This window comes from Bacillus rossius, chromosome 1 (assembly GCF_032445375.1).
Source record: "Bacillus rossius redtenbacheri isolate Brsri chromosome 1, Brsri_v3, whole genome shotgun sequence".
Lineage (NCBI taxonomy): Eukaryota > Metazoa > Arthropoda > Insecta > Phasmatodea > Bacillidae > Bacillus > Bacillus rossius.
In genome coordinates, this window is record NC_086330.1 from 211,920,486 (window position 1) to 211,934,709 (window position 14,224).

Genomic DNA, 14,224 nt, shown 5'->3' on the forward strand with positions numbered 1-14,224 from the left:
GTGGTATGCGGGATGCTCACTAACGTTCGCAAAACAAGGATGGCTTCGCTAGACATCAAGGAGAAGGAAGTTTATCTTTCATGTTAATGCTTCTCAGCTGTTTCAAAGCATATTATTTGTCTGAGTAAAGTTATTATTTTTTAAATCCACCTGATAAAAATATTGTATGTTCTGTTTTATTGACAGAATTTCACTGATTAAATGTAACTCTGAATAAAAATGTCATGACTCAGTAAGTAAAAAATTCTTCATGCAGAGATAGATCTCTCACAAATAATCAGGAGCACTCGGTGAAAACCATCAGATGTCTAGCCAGGAATAATCAGAAACACTTGGAGAAAGCCATCAATATAATATCAAGATTAATCAGAAGCACTCGGAGAAATCCATCAGATGTCTAGTTAGGTATAATCAGAAGCACACGGAGTAAACCGCCATAATATTGTCAAGAATTTTTCGGAAGCTCACGGAGAATACCACCATAATATTGTCAAGAATAATCAGGAGCACACGGATAAAACCACCATAATATTAACAATAATAATCAGAAGCACACGGAGAAAACCACCATAATATTGACAAGAATAATCGGAAGCACACGGAGAAAACCACCACAAGTTTTCTTTGATATCATAAAAATACAGAAAAAAAAATTTAATAAATAACATAAAAAAAATTAATAAAAAAATTTAAATGACAAAATAAAATACAAAAATACATAAAATTCTGGCTTGTACTAGAACTATATCTTTGCTTAACAATGAGAAGTTCACAAGCTAGCAGAATCTGTTTATGTATTTTTGTATTTTATTTTGTCATTTAAATTTTTTTATTAATTTTTTTTATGTTATTTATTAAATTTTTTTTTTTCTGTATTTTTATGATATCAAAGAAAACTTGTGGTGGTTTTCTCCGTGTGCTTCCGATTATTCTTGTCAATATTATGGTGGTTTTCTCCGTGTGCTTCTGATTATTATTGTTAATATTATGGTGGTTTTATCCGTGTGCTCCTGATTATTCTTGACAATATTATGGTGGTATTCTCCGTGAGCTTCCGATTATTCTTGACAATATTATGGCGGTTTACTCCGTGTGCTTCTGATTATACCTAACTAGACATCTGATGGATTTCTCCGAGTGCTTCTGATTAATCTTGATATTATATTGATGGCTTTCTACAAGTGTTTCTGATTATTCCTGGCTAGACATCTGATGGTTTTCACCGAGTGCTCCTGATTATTTGTGAGAGATCTATCTCTGCATGAAGAATTTTTTACTTACTGAGTCATGACATTTTTATTCAGAGTTACATTTAATCAGTGAAATTCTGTCAATAAAACAGAACATACAATATTTTTATCAGGTGGATTTAAAAAATAATAACTTTACTCAGACAAATAATATGCTTTGAGACAGCTGAGAAGCATTAACATGAAAGATAAACTTCCTTCTCCTTGATGTCTAGCGAAGCCATCCTTGTTTTGCGAACGTTAGTGAGCATCCCGCATACCACATAAAAGAACTAGATAAATTATGACTCAACACAACACGTGGCAACATCTCATGCTAATAATCGAAACCACATGAAACAATTTCATTTGTATGAGGTAACTTAATTCTTGCTGGTGAAATATTTAGAAAATTCTATTTAAGTAATGTATCTAATTTAATTCACTCAGTTTGCATCTGACAATAGTCTCAGTAACTAATATGAATCCTGATTCGGTGACTGTTGCTGTATTGAAAGGACACAGGTGTAAGTTTTGCAGCAAAGAATTTATCTTGAGAAAGAATGGAAGACAACACGAGAAGAATGACTGTGTTAAAAATCCACTACGTAATATGATAAGTTGTGTTAGATGTAGCAAGTCGTTTACGCGGAGAGAGAGCTTAAAAAGACATGACAGAACTTGTAACGCCAAGCCTGCGTACAAGCTAGAGGACAACGATGGCTCTACTAGGCTAAGGAAGAGCGATTTGCATTACGACAATAATTTTCCTTGTCTTGGGAGAGATTATGTTCGCGGCTCTTCCAATCTCGACAAAAAACTTAAATTGACGGATGATGATTTATGGAAGAATGAAGACAATGGAAGAATCCTTAACGTGAAAAGTGAGAATACATTCCAGCCGAATTCAAGTAGATCTTTCCTACTCTGTAAAAATGATGGACTCCTAAAAAGGAAGCATGAAGACGATGAAGACACTTCGACATCATCGGCATCGAATTCTTACGGTAATCTGGGTGAAGATGATGCCTTCTACGGTAATTGCTACAGCGACTCTGAGGCTGTTGACAAAGACATAGACTCTGATGAAGCAGCTAAAGCAGGCAAGATCGAAGACTGTGTCGGTGTCCTGAGACCGAAAAGATGGAAACGTCGAGATATATTAAATAAATCTGATCAAGCATGTGATGTTCACTATCTCGATAATGAAAGTTACCCTGAGGTTGGTGTTAAAACGGAATACACCAGAGATCATAATATTTATAATAAACAAGCAAGTAAAATTGTGGTAGAAGAGATTGATTACACATCATGGAAAGATCCAAACATATTGGTTGACAGGCTAAGACTTCTACGTGGCTCGCTTTGTGCAGGAAACTATTCGTGCATCAAAGAAATATCCTTCATAATCAAAGAACTGAGGAAAGCTGGCTACATACAATAATGGTTTGTTTTACTTGTATTTGTATAATGTACAGAAATAAAAAATTTGAATTATAAAAATTTAATGTTTTTATTTCTTGTATTCAGATTTCTAACTAAGACTAAGTTCTCGTAACTTGTGCTTCCAAATGTGCTTCCTTTTCGTCGATGGTGCTGCCTTTTCGTTGTCGGTGCTTCCAAATGTGCTGCTTTTTCGTTGGCGGTGCTGCCTTATAGTTGTCGGTGCTTCCAAATGAGCTGCTTTTTCGATGGCGGTGCTGCCTTTTCGTTGGCGGTGCTGCCTTTTCGTTGTTGGTGCATCCAAATGTGCTTCCTTTTCGTTGGCGGTGCTGCCTTTTCGTTGTCGGTGCTTCCAAATGTGCTTCCTTTTCGTTGTCGGTGCTGCCTTTTCGTTGTCGGTGCTTCCAAATGTGCTTCATTTTCGATGCCGGTGCTGCCTTTTCGTTGATGGTGCTTCCTTTTCGTTGTCGGTGCTTCCAAATGTGCTTCCTTTTTGATGCCGGTGCTGCCTTTTCGTTGTCGGTGCTTCCAAATGTGCTTCCTTTTTGATGCCGGTGCTGCCTTTTCGTTGTCGGTGCTTCCAAATGTGCTTCCTTTTCGATGCCGGTGCTGCCTTTACGTTGTCGGTGCTTCCAAATGTGCTTCCTTTTCGATGCCGGTGCTGCCTTTACGTTGTCGGTGCTTCCAAATGTGCTTCCTTTTCGATGCCGGTGCTGCCTTTACGTTGTCGGTGCTTCCAAATGTGCTTCCTTTTCGATGCCGGTGCTGCCTTTTCGTTGTCGGTGCTTCCAAATGTGCTTCCTTTTCGATGCCGGTGCTGCCTTTTCGTTGTCGGTGCTTCCAAATGTGCTTCCTTTTCGTTGCCGGTGCTGCCTTTTCGTTGTCGGTGCTTCCAAATGTGCTTCCTTTTCGATGCCGGTGCTGCCTTTTCGTTGTCGGTGCTTCCAAATGTGCTTCCTTTTCGTTGGCGGTGCTGCCTTTTCGTTGATGGTGCTTCCTTTTCGTTGTCGGTGCTTCCAAATGTGCTGGCTTTTCATTGATGGTGCTGCCTTTTCGATGATGGTGCTTCCTGTTTTTTTTTTGATTGTGCGTAGTACAATATGTAGTGATTGAATATTTACTAGTTTAAAAACCTCTTGGTGTTACTAAAATATTTTTCAAGGTCACTTGGTCCTTTAGTAAGTATAAAAAATGTCACGAGGGATTAATTGAATATAATTAGCTAACGACGAAGTTCATGCGGACCTGAAATGACTAGCCTATATGTCTGATAATGACGTGACTCGGTCTCATGGACTGAAGACAATTGATCTATATGTATGGCTTTGTACATGAACAGCTTATATGTTTTTCAGATTATTGAAAAATTAGACTTTCATAATAGGCTAATCGGCACTGTATTAATTCGTTGGTCAGGTATATTGACTTGAGTTGTTTTTCGTAGAGTGAATGATTAATAAACTCCGTGAAAGGTAATGGAAAACAGAATCTAAAATTTATTTCATAATTAGTTACAACTGTCACTGGTCAAGAATCGAACCGTGGACAGGGATCCATCGATTCAATATGAAAATTAATAATTGATTTCCTCGGAGACTTTTGGTATTTTCCCCGCATTTCTAGCTAAATAATTACATGATTTCAAGATGGCGGCCAAATTTCAAGATGGCGGGCACCTCGGTAATAATAAATGATTACTGCACTGTAACAGGTTAGAATAAAACTATCATGATGGAAATGTACTCTATAATACAAGTACACACAAGATGGTGTCCAGCAGCAGACGAAAACATGATGAAGGGCAATGACCGCTAGCATGTACTAAACATAAAATGACGGATCCATGATGGACGACAAGGACAAAGACAAATTACAAGGACAAAGTCGAATTTCAAGGTCAAGGTCAAATTTAAAGGTCAAGGTCAAATTTCAAGGTCAAGGTCAAATTTCAAGGTCAAGGTCAAATTTCAAGGTCAAGGTCAAAGTTCAAGGTCAAAGTTTAAGGACAAGGTCAAAGTTCAAGGTCAATGACAAAGTACAATGTCAATATAAGAGGTCAAAGTTATGGTGAACAGAACATTATACTAACATGTCGTCAGCACACTCTAGCAGACGAAACCAAGATGGCGGCCTCCAGCAGACAAAGACAAGATGGCGGACATGACGTCATACCAGCTGATGTTAAATACCTTGTTATTGGTGGTGGTAGGTCAGTCTGTAGGTGGCTTCTGTGGAGGAAGGATCTGATGTGATATTTTTTTTGCCCTCACCGGTTTCGAACCAAGGACGGGAATCGATATAATCAATCAGAATTCTAAAAAGTTAATTTTTTTTGATGAATTTTGGAATTTTTCCCGATTTTCTAACATAAAAATTACGGATTTCCAAGATGGCGTCTAAATTACAAGATGACGTCTAAATTACAAGATGGCGACTAAATTTCAAGATGGCGACCATAACGATAATTGCAACATTAATAGGATCCAATATGGTGGTCGTAACGTAAAGTGTAAGAATGGCATGGTACTCAACCAAGATGGCGGGTGTTTAGAAATATGCAACATTTATATAATCCAAGATGGCTACCGTAACGATAACTGCAACAGTGGTTTTTAATATATTTTTTTTAGTTCGATCAAATGATTTTTTTAATGATTTTTAAATTTTTTCCCGATTTTCTAACATAAAAATTGCGGATTTTCAAGATGGCGGGCGTAACGAAAATTGCAACGGTGACGTCATAATCCTAAAAGAGGCTTAACTGAGGCTTGAGTTAAGGATGCTTAAGCCTCTATCAGGAATTTCTAGCTGCTGGGATTTTTACGGAATAAAACGGGAAATTTTCCCTCGAAACGGGAATTTTTCCCTCGAAAACGGGAAATTTTTTCTTAAAACGGGAATTTTTGAGTCATTTTGAGTCAATTTTGAGGAATTTTGAGGAATTTTGAGTCAAAAATGGCCGCCGTGACGTCACAATCCAAGATGGCGGAAAGGACACACAGCACCACAGCCAGAAGCCATGTTCCAGAACATACATTCGTATACTACTTATGATCTTTTTTTCTGTTAAGGTTCGTCTTCGTTTCAGTATCATTATTAAAAAACTTCAGGTTACATCTTTTGTATGCCAATAACCCCAAAATTTAAAAAAAAAAAAATTGGCATTCATATTTTCAGTACGTTTTGAGCTGTTGATAATTGTAATAGGTACTTTAAATATCAACATTTATTCACCCATTAATTCAAATTTTCTTTAGGCAAATTTAAATAAAATTATATATATTTTATCAAAAATCATGTCAGTAGGGTAATTTTTTCAAATAGCCTTCTAGTTTGCCATAATACTACTTACCACTAAGTAATATTTCTTTCGTTGCAATTTTCATTCAGGTTATCATTTTTTTCAAGGATTCCAATCTGTTGACTATATTTAACACATTTTTTTTAGATAACCAATTAGATCAAAATATTCTAATTGAAAAAGTTTTCACCAGAACTACATGTGAGTTAATTTAAATTTAAATGCAATTGCACTTACTACAGAAAGTTAACAGCACTTTGATACTTTGTTGGCATTAATAACAATTCAGTCTAAATTGTTGCTCAATCTTCCAGTAGACACATCACAGAGAACACACACTGTGTATTAAGGAAAGTAAAAAAAACACATTGTGGAAGCCAGATGTCCCAAGATGATATATTTATAGACCTGTACAATTTCCTTTCACAACTAGGAAAATCTAAACGCACGTGACTTAGTACACAAGATTTTCAGTTTAATATAAAGTAGGAAAAATATATTTAACGAGTTAGGTTATATAAAGTAATTGAAGGGTAGAGGGGCTGGGGAAATCCGGGAGACAGGCTGACCCGAGAGGTGTACAGAGGGAGGAGGGATCACCAGTGCAAGATCCAGAGGGAGTGGAGACGAACTGAACCAGGAAAGCAGGTGTTTCTGGTGAGGACAGGGCGAGAGTGGAATGGGCTTGAGGGAAGGGTACTGAATGGGAGAGGAGGGACGGACTTCAGAAATTGGTAGAGTGAGCTAGAGGGGAGCTCCTTGCCAACGGGTGAAAGCCCAACCACAAGTGTATAAAGATAATAATTTACTTTCCAACTGCCCAGAGTTCGCTCCAACCAACTGAAAAATATATCAATGCGTGCTGTAGGTACATTATTTAATATTTAAATTCAAATGAAGTCAATGACTATTTGAAGCTCTTTCAAAATCCCTTTATTACCTTAATTGCATTTTGATTTTAAATATTATTTTGGTTTTAAATAAATTCATGCAAAAAATATTGATGAACAAAAAGCACAATTGATTTTAAAAAAACATATATCTGTGTGTGTGTGTGTGTGTGTGTGTGTGTGTGTGAATGAATGAAGTGATTTGAATAGTTCCAAACTTACAATACAAAATGAGATAACTATTTAATTTTTGTTAGGGTTGACTGTAATGTTACTCAACATTTTCATTTTTATACTTATATTTGAATACAACAAATGAGGGCTTATTATTGTGGATTGGGTTGAAAATGAGAAAATCCATTAACAACCACTTAGCTCGAACAATAATGTGCTCAAATTCAAAGATGCACAGTTTTTAAAGAGCACAAAGTGTTACAGGACATGAAGTGGCATGTGGCATACATGTTGAACACAGCTGTTATTACACCGGTAATCTGTCAAGTAATTAGCAACTATGTATACACATTTCAGGAACAAATGATATTAAGAAATTATGTTCACGAAGTTCAAGGTGAAACCATCAAGATAACAAGAGGTAAAGTAACTTTAACAAAATCTGCAGTGCCAACTATTTATCCAAACTTTCCTTCATACTTGACACAGCGCAAGCCATACAGAAGAAAACTATAGATGAGTGTAAGTTCATTTTTGAATCAAATACAATACTTCCTGCAGTTACGACCATTTAAATTTAAAATTTCAAAGTAACCAAAATCTCACTTAAAATCATTTAAAGTTGCTGATGGCATTTTTACTTTTAATGAAACATTTTTACCACACAGTACTCAAGTGGTTTTTAAGATAATTACTTGATTTTATGCTACAGTATAGCATAGCTGTAAATTTTGTGTGTGCATTATGATAGTTTTTTTGCATTAAGTCCTACAAAATATATTTTTTTTCTTCATGGCAGGGGAAATTAACTTGCCTTTTTTTTCCTCCACAATTTTTTTTGGCTCTTCAGGAACATTGGATCTGCTGTAAAACGATTATGGCAGCAAAGTGCTGTATTTGCAGGGCAGGCATCACATGATATTTTATTTCGTATCTTTTAAGTAAAACATAAAATTGAAAGAAATACATTTAAGTTTTATTATTAAAGGTATAGAATTGATAATGGTAACATGAAATTCAGTTAATCTGTGTTCACTTAAAGACTTGACTATAATTGTCTGTTTAAAATTACCCTATTGCAGTATAATTTGCAATGTTTATTAAAACTTGGGCACCAGCACAATTCAGAAGAAAAAATTTAAAAAAAGATTAAATATAACACATTACAGATGAAATTCTTTTAAATATTTTGAGTGAATTACAATATGAATAATAATTTTCAAAGTATTTGCTTTTCTATAAAACAAAACCTATGTGAGTTAATTTAATCACTGTTAAGTAAAGCTTTAAGGGAATTTTAATTTCAATCTGAAAAATTCATTTACACTGGGCTTAGAAAATCCTATTTTATCAACAATGGTTTACAAAGAATGGCCCCAAATTTAACATATAAACATGTGCAGCCAAATAATTTCCAGAAAATGAGTGTTACTCTCATGAAGCAGGTAACTACAAATTGCTGTACAAATTATGTAATTTCCATAATGCAGTTATTCATAATAAAAGTTCCACACATCAAAATTTAAGCGGTGATAGTACTTGTCATTGTTTTCTTTACCGAATAACTACCAGTGTCACTAATGAATTTATGAACACAATTTATTCACATCCTGTGCACACAACACACTAAAAATTATTTTGTAAATTAAATATTTATACTTGTATTATTAAATAAGTACACAAAAATAATTTTATAGACAGTTTATTTTTTATCATTAATTATTTGTAACATGGGGAGACAACAATAGTTTTACTAAATTATTTTGATACTACTCCAAATTGAAATTCAACTTACTAGGCTACACCAGATGTTAAATTATTAAGTTATTTGTATTTGGCATATGCATGAACTGAAATAATACAATAATCACTGATGAAAACATTATATTTAAGAACTAAAAAAATTAATAAATTGTATGTCACCAGTATTTAACATTTTTTTATACAAACAACCTAGCTTAATAATTTAATTTACATATCACACAAACACAATACATCTGAGGGTAATTACATGATTAAAACTGGTTATAAACTTACATGAAACTCACCTTCAAAAAAATTTTTCTTATTGCTGTAAAAATTATAATGAAATTTTCATGCTTTTAGATTTTCAGCATGGAAACAGCTGCAGCTTTGAAGTTTTACAGTAACAAGCCTGGTCTAGAAAATTTTTCTGGCACCGTAAATTACATAGAAAAAGTTGCACAAGTTTATCCCATACTAGACAACAACAAACCATGGAAAGGCCTGACTGTTGGATCAGATGATGAAAAGGTAAAACTCTAAATTTTGAAATATTTCAATATTATGTCTGTACATAACAAATAGGCTACTCAGAATTATTTGTTTAGCTAATTTTTATAATAACTGATATAAAAACAATACAGTAATAATTTAACATTAAAAGAAATATTTGCTTGTATTCATAAACTGCACTTAACAAAAATAAATATTTTCCTGTATTCTAACATGAAAAATACTTAATGATTATTTCTTATGTAAAAACTTCTTGGTTTCTTGGAGTATTTTGACACATGGGAATTATCCACCAAATATCAGCCAGAATTGTTTCTTTCACCATCAACAGCCTGTGGAATAAGAGTAACGATAACATCAATCATTGAGTTGTCACATACACTTAATTCTATTGGCTTTCGTTACCTTCTCACATCAAAGGTCAACCAAAAGATATTGGAGGTATGTATTATTTAAAAAACATTCATCGCTGATTTTTTAAAGCAAATAATAGCTAATTAACTAATCCTTATGTGATGTCTATAGGAAAAGTTCAATATTGCAATTGGAGTTTAATTTTTTTGCCTTATAAAATTTTCAATAACTATATTTGAGACCTCAGAAAAAATTTTATGAAATGCAGGAAAGTAATCAGTGTTGAAAATGAAAAATAGGGACACATTTGTGGACATATCAATTGTGGCATTCCCTGCCTCTGAGCACCTGGCGACGACAGAGAGGGCAGGAGCAAGAGACACAAATTAATTCTAGTGCAGGCTTAGTAATACAAAAACACATATTATTTCACTGATTTTTCCAGCACAATTTGATATATTTAAAAACAATCAGCTAGTAATTTTAAAACGTGATAGTTACAATTGCTTAAATTACTTCTCTAAAACATGTGTTTTGACTTCAGTGAAATTCCATTCAATCATAAAAAATACAGCTTTGTTACTTCATTATAAAAGTTCACAATTTTAAAACATATTACATGGATATAGAATTATGTGTTTCAATTAAGTGTGGTACTTTGCAATGAGATTTCAATTTAAAAAACAAATCATTAAATTGAGGCCATCACTTACAGCATAATAAATAAGTAAATTAAATATAACAAATCCAACTTAAAATCTTTACACATATCTACATGGTGTATTCTCCACTCTTATGAAGGCAGCCATGTGGTTGAAAATTTGAATTGTTTTGTTTTGTCCCGTTTCCATTTTAATACCTAATAGTTCTGCAACATACACATAAAACTAACCTAACCAATCATTCACTCCATTTCACAGTAATTTTAATGTAGCTAACCTAACGTTTCTACTTGTTAAAACAGTATACTACAATAACATAATAATTTTTAAAAAGTATGTCAAGAATTGTGATACTGTGAAAATGGTTGGTTAGGTTATATTTAGTAAGCTACGTTTAAAATACTTAAATAGTGGGTGTGGACAGTTGGTTAGGTTAGTTACATTACAACGATTGAGATATTAAAATGGTCAGTTGAGTTAGGCTAGCTACAAAAAAAATAGTAAAATCGTTTAGTTAAGAACCGCCCCTTTAAACTACACAAATGAATATATTTGCCATCCTGCTTCACATAGTGCTAGCAGATTAAGCACAAAAGTAACAACCATTTACCTACCACATTTTATCCCTATTTCAAATTTCTAAACAAGCACAAATGCTGCAAGTAGATGGGTGCACCATACAAGCTCACTACACTCATAGTTTTGAAAACAAAATTTCACAGTGAAGCAATGAAAAGTTGAAAAAAAAAAATATTTTTCTCTTAAATATCTTAGTAAATTACCAATGTTTTTTGTCCGTAAATGTTAAATTCGGACTTGCTGTAACTGATAATGGAATATGGGATGTAAATTGTATTAGTGGCATGAATAAAAATTACGTTAAGCTTGGAAAGACTGTCGCATATCCTGAGAAATCAGTCGAATAATAACAAAGTGAAAGGTTGTTTATGTTACGCTTGCTATATTAACAAGTAAATCTGTAATTGAAGTACAAAGCTTACCTGACCTAAACTTCACTTTAGTTATTATTCGCCTAATTTCCGTTAATCCGCGAATCAACAACGTTCACAAACTAAAAAAACCTTCATCACAATATTATAGTTATTGTGATATCAAACCGATAAAAACACAAACAAACACATCTTTTTTCATCCAGTCATAACTTACCTCAAATATTTGCTTACATTCATATGCAGATTGCTCGCGGCGAAACAAAAACGCAGTAAAGCTTTTATTTACGTACCCAAAAGGCATAAAGTTGTGAAATTTACACATTCTTAACGGATGACTTGTTCAATATAATTCTTGCAAACAAAAAGCACATAACCAAATACCATACCGACTATTTTATTTAACTTCAATGCGGTTTTCTCACGTTCACCCTCAATGGCAGTGTGTTACCCTTTCGCTACGCCAGCGCACCTAGCGGCAGAAATTTTCCTTGTGCCAAACTCGCCCATAATAAAACCCGTTTTCTTCCTAACCTGTAGTAGAATTAACCTTAGCGAGAGTTAATTTATCTTACACAATAAACTTGTCACAAGTAGTTCCGATTCTTGCCAAGTGATGTAGCCGCATGATGCGTGGAGATAAATATAATTTATATTTTATGTGGGATGCAGGATGCTCATTCACAATCGCAATAGGAGAGGTAGAAGTGTAAAGTAGAGCATACTGGGGCAGACTTCAGGGCCGTAGTGAGTAGCGCTGACTACCATATTTGATTTGTGACGTCATTACGGCCATTTGTGGTGTCAAATTTCCTCAAAATTACTAAAAATTCCCCATTTTCAAGGGCAAAATTCCCGTTTTTAGGGAAATTATTTCGTTTTAAGACCTCAAAAATATCAACGGCTTGAAAATTCCCCACATTTGCTTAAATTCACCATGGGCAAGCCGCTCTAATCCGTTGAGGTCATAACCTTTCCAATTAGGATGCCATGACCGCGATCTTGCATTCTAGAATTTTGCAATTTTCGCTATGGCCGCCATCTTGAAAACATACATTTTATGCTGTAAATTCGAAAAAAATTATTATATAAAAATTTAATTAAATTATTATAATATAAATATTATTTAAAAAAACAGATTCCACACTTAGTTACGGTAACCATCTTGGATTCTAGAAACATCACACATTTCGTTACACCCGCCATCTTGGACGTGTATGACATATACATTGCGCGTTTCGTTACAGACACCATCTTGGATTCTAGATCGTTACACTTTTCGTTAAGTCCGCCATCTTGAAAATCTGTGATTAAATGCTAGAAAATCGGGAAAATTTTAAAAATTCATAAAAAATAAAAATTTATATAAAAACACTCCGCCATCTTGGATTATGACATAATGGCCATCTTGAACATCCATTATTATTATCAAATTTAAATGTTAAAAAAATTTTAATAAAAAATAATGAATTAAATTTTAATAAAATTATAATAAAACACGCACTTATTTCCTTGGTTCGAACCCGGCGAGGGCAAAAATAAAAAATATAAAAAACTGATAATGCCGTCACGGAAGCCACCAACCGACTGAACTCCCATCACTAATGCCAGTGTATATATACATCGCTGGCTAGTACCTATCCGTCGCATTCACCATCTTGTTTTCGTCTGCTGGAATCCACCATCTGGTTTTAGTTTGCTATAATGCGCTACCATCATGTTAGTTATATTTTTACCCGCTAGAGTGAAGTAATCATTTATTATATACTGTGGTGCCATCAGTTTTTGAAATTTGGAAGCCATCTTGGAAATTTTGTAATTATGTAGCTATAAAATCGGGAAAAATACCAAAAAATCATCAAAAACACTCGTTAAGATAATGATTGAAACGATCTATTCCTCTCCTTGGTACGATATTTGGTCAATAGAAAAAAAAATGTTCAGTTAAAGGCATACTAATATAATTACAAATATCCTAAGGGTTAGAGATCGAGAAATAAAGCTACATAAATCCTACATATACCAACAAGAAAATTAGTAGCGTTTCTCGATTTCTACAATCTTCTTAAAAGGCGAAGCGAGACATTTAAATAGGTTGACATGTGTTTTAAGTCAGTTATATATAACAGATGATTAACCAGGAATGTTTATTCATTAAAACAAGGCACGTAAAAAGTGGCCAGGCACATCCAGACGGAGTTTAGGCACATTCAGTCCGTAGCCAGGCACATATTTGACGGTCAGGTAAGTCCAGTAGGTGGCAAGGCGCGTCCATTCGGTGGCGAGGCATGAATATTAAGTTTTCAGGCATGTATTTAGTATACAGCCATATTCAGGTTGTTGATTAAACACGTACAGTTGGTGGTTAGGCCCTTCCAGATTTGGGCCAGGATAACACAAAAAGTTAGATGTCAGGCATATCCATTCGGTGGCCAGGCACATTAAGTAGTTATTAGATAGACACATACAGTCAGTGGCCAGGCATGTATACTCAGTGGCTAGAAAAGCACATTCACTAGATAGTTAGCGTTTCTATTCAGTAGCCAGGCAAGTAATCGACGTCCAGGTGCATTCAGTTTTAGGCCAATATGTCCAGTTATCAGCTAGACATGACCAGTCAGCAACAAACACGACCAGTTGGTGGCCAGGCATGTATTCGGCGGTCTGGAATGTCCAGTAGGTAGCAATACGAACCCATTCATTAGCCAGGAATGTCTATTCGGCGTTCAGGAACGTACGACCATTAGATGTGCCACTCATATCCCGTTGGTAGACAGGCGCATCCAGTAGGTGGTCAAACACATCCAAATAAGTAGTCAAGAGGTATTTTTTCGTCGATACTCGACGAACATTTTAAACAGTTTATGTACAAAATCATCAGCATAGGCCAGGCGTCTCCAAACAAAGATTTTTCATTCACCTATATGCAACCATCATTTTAAACAGGACATGTTCAATGTCATGA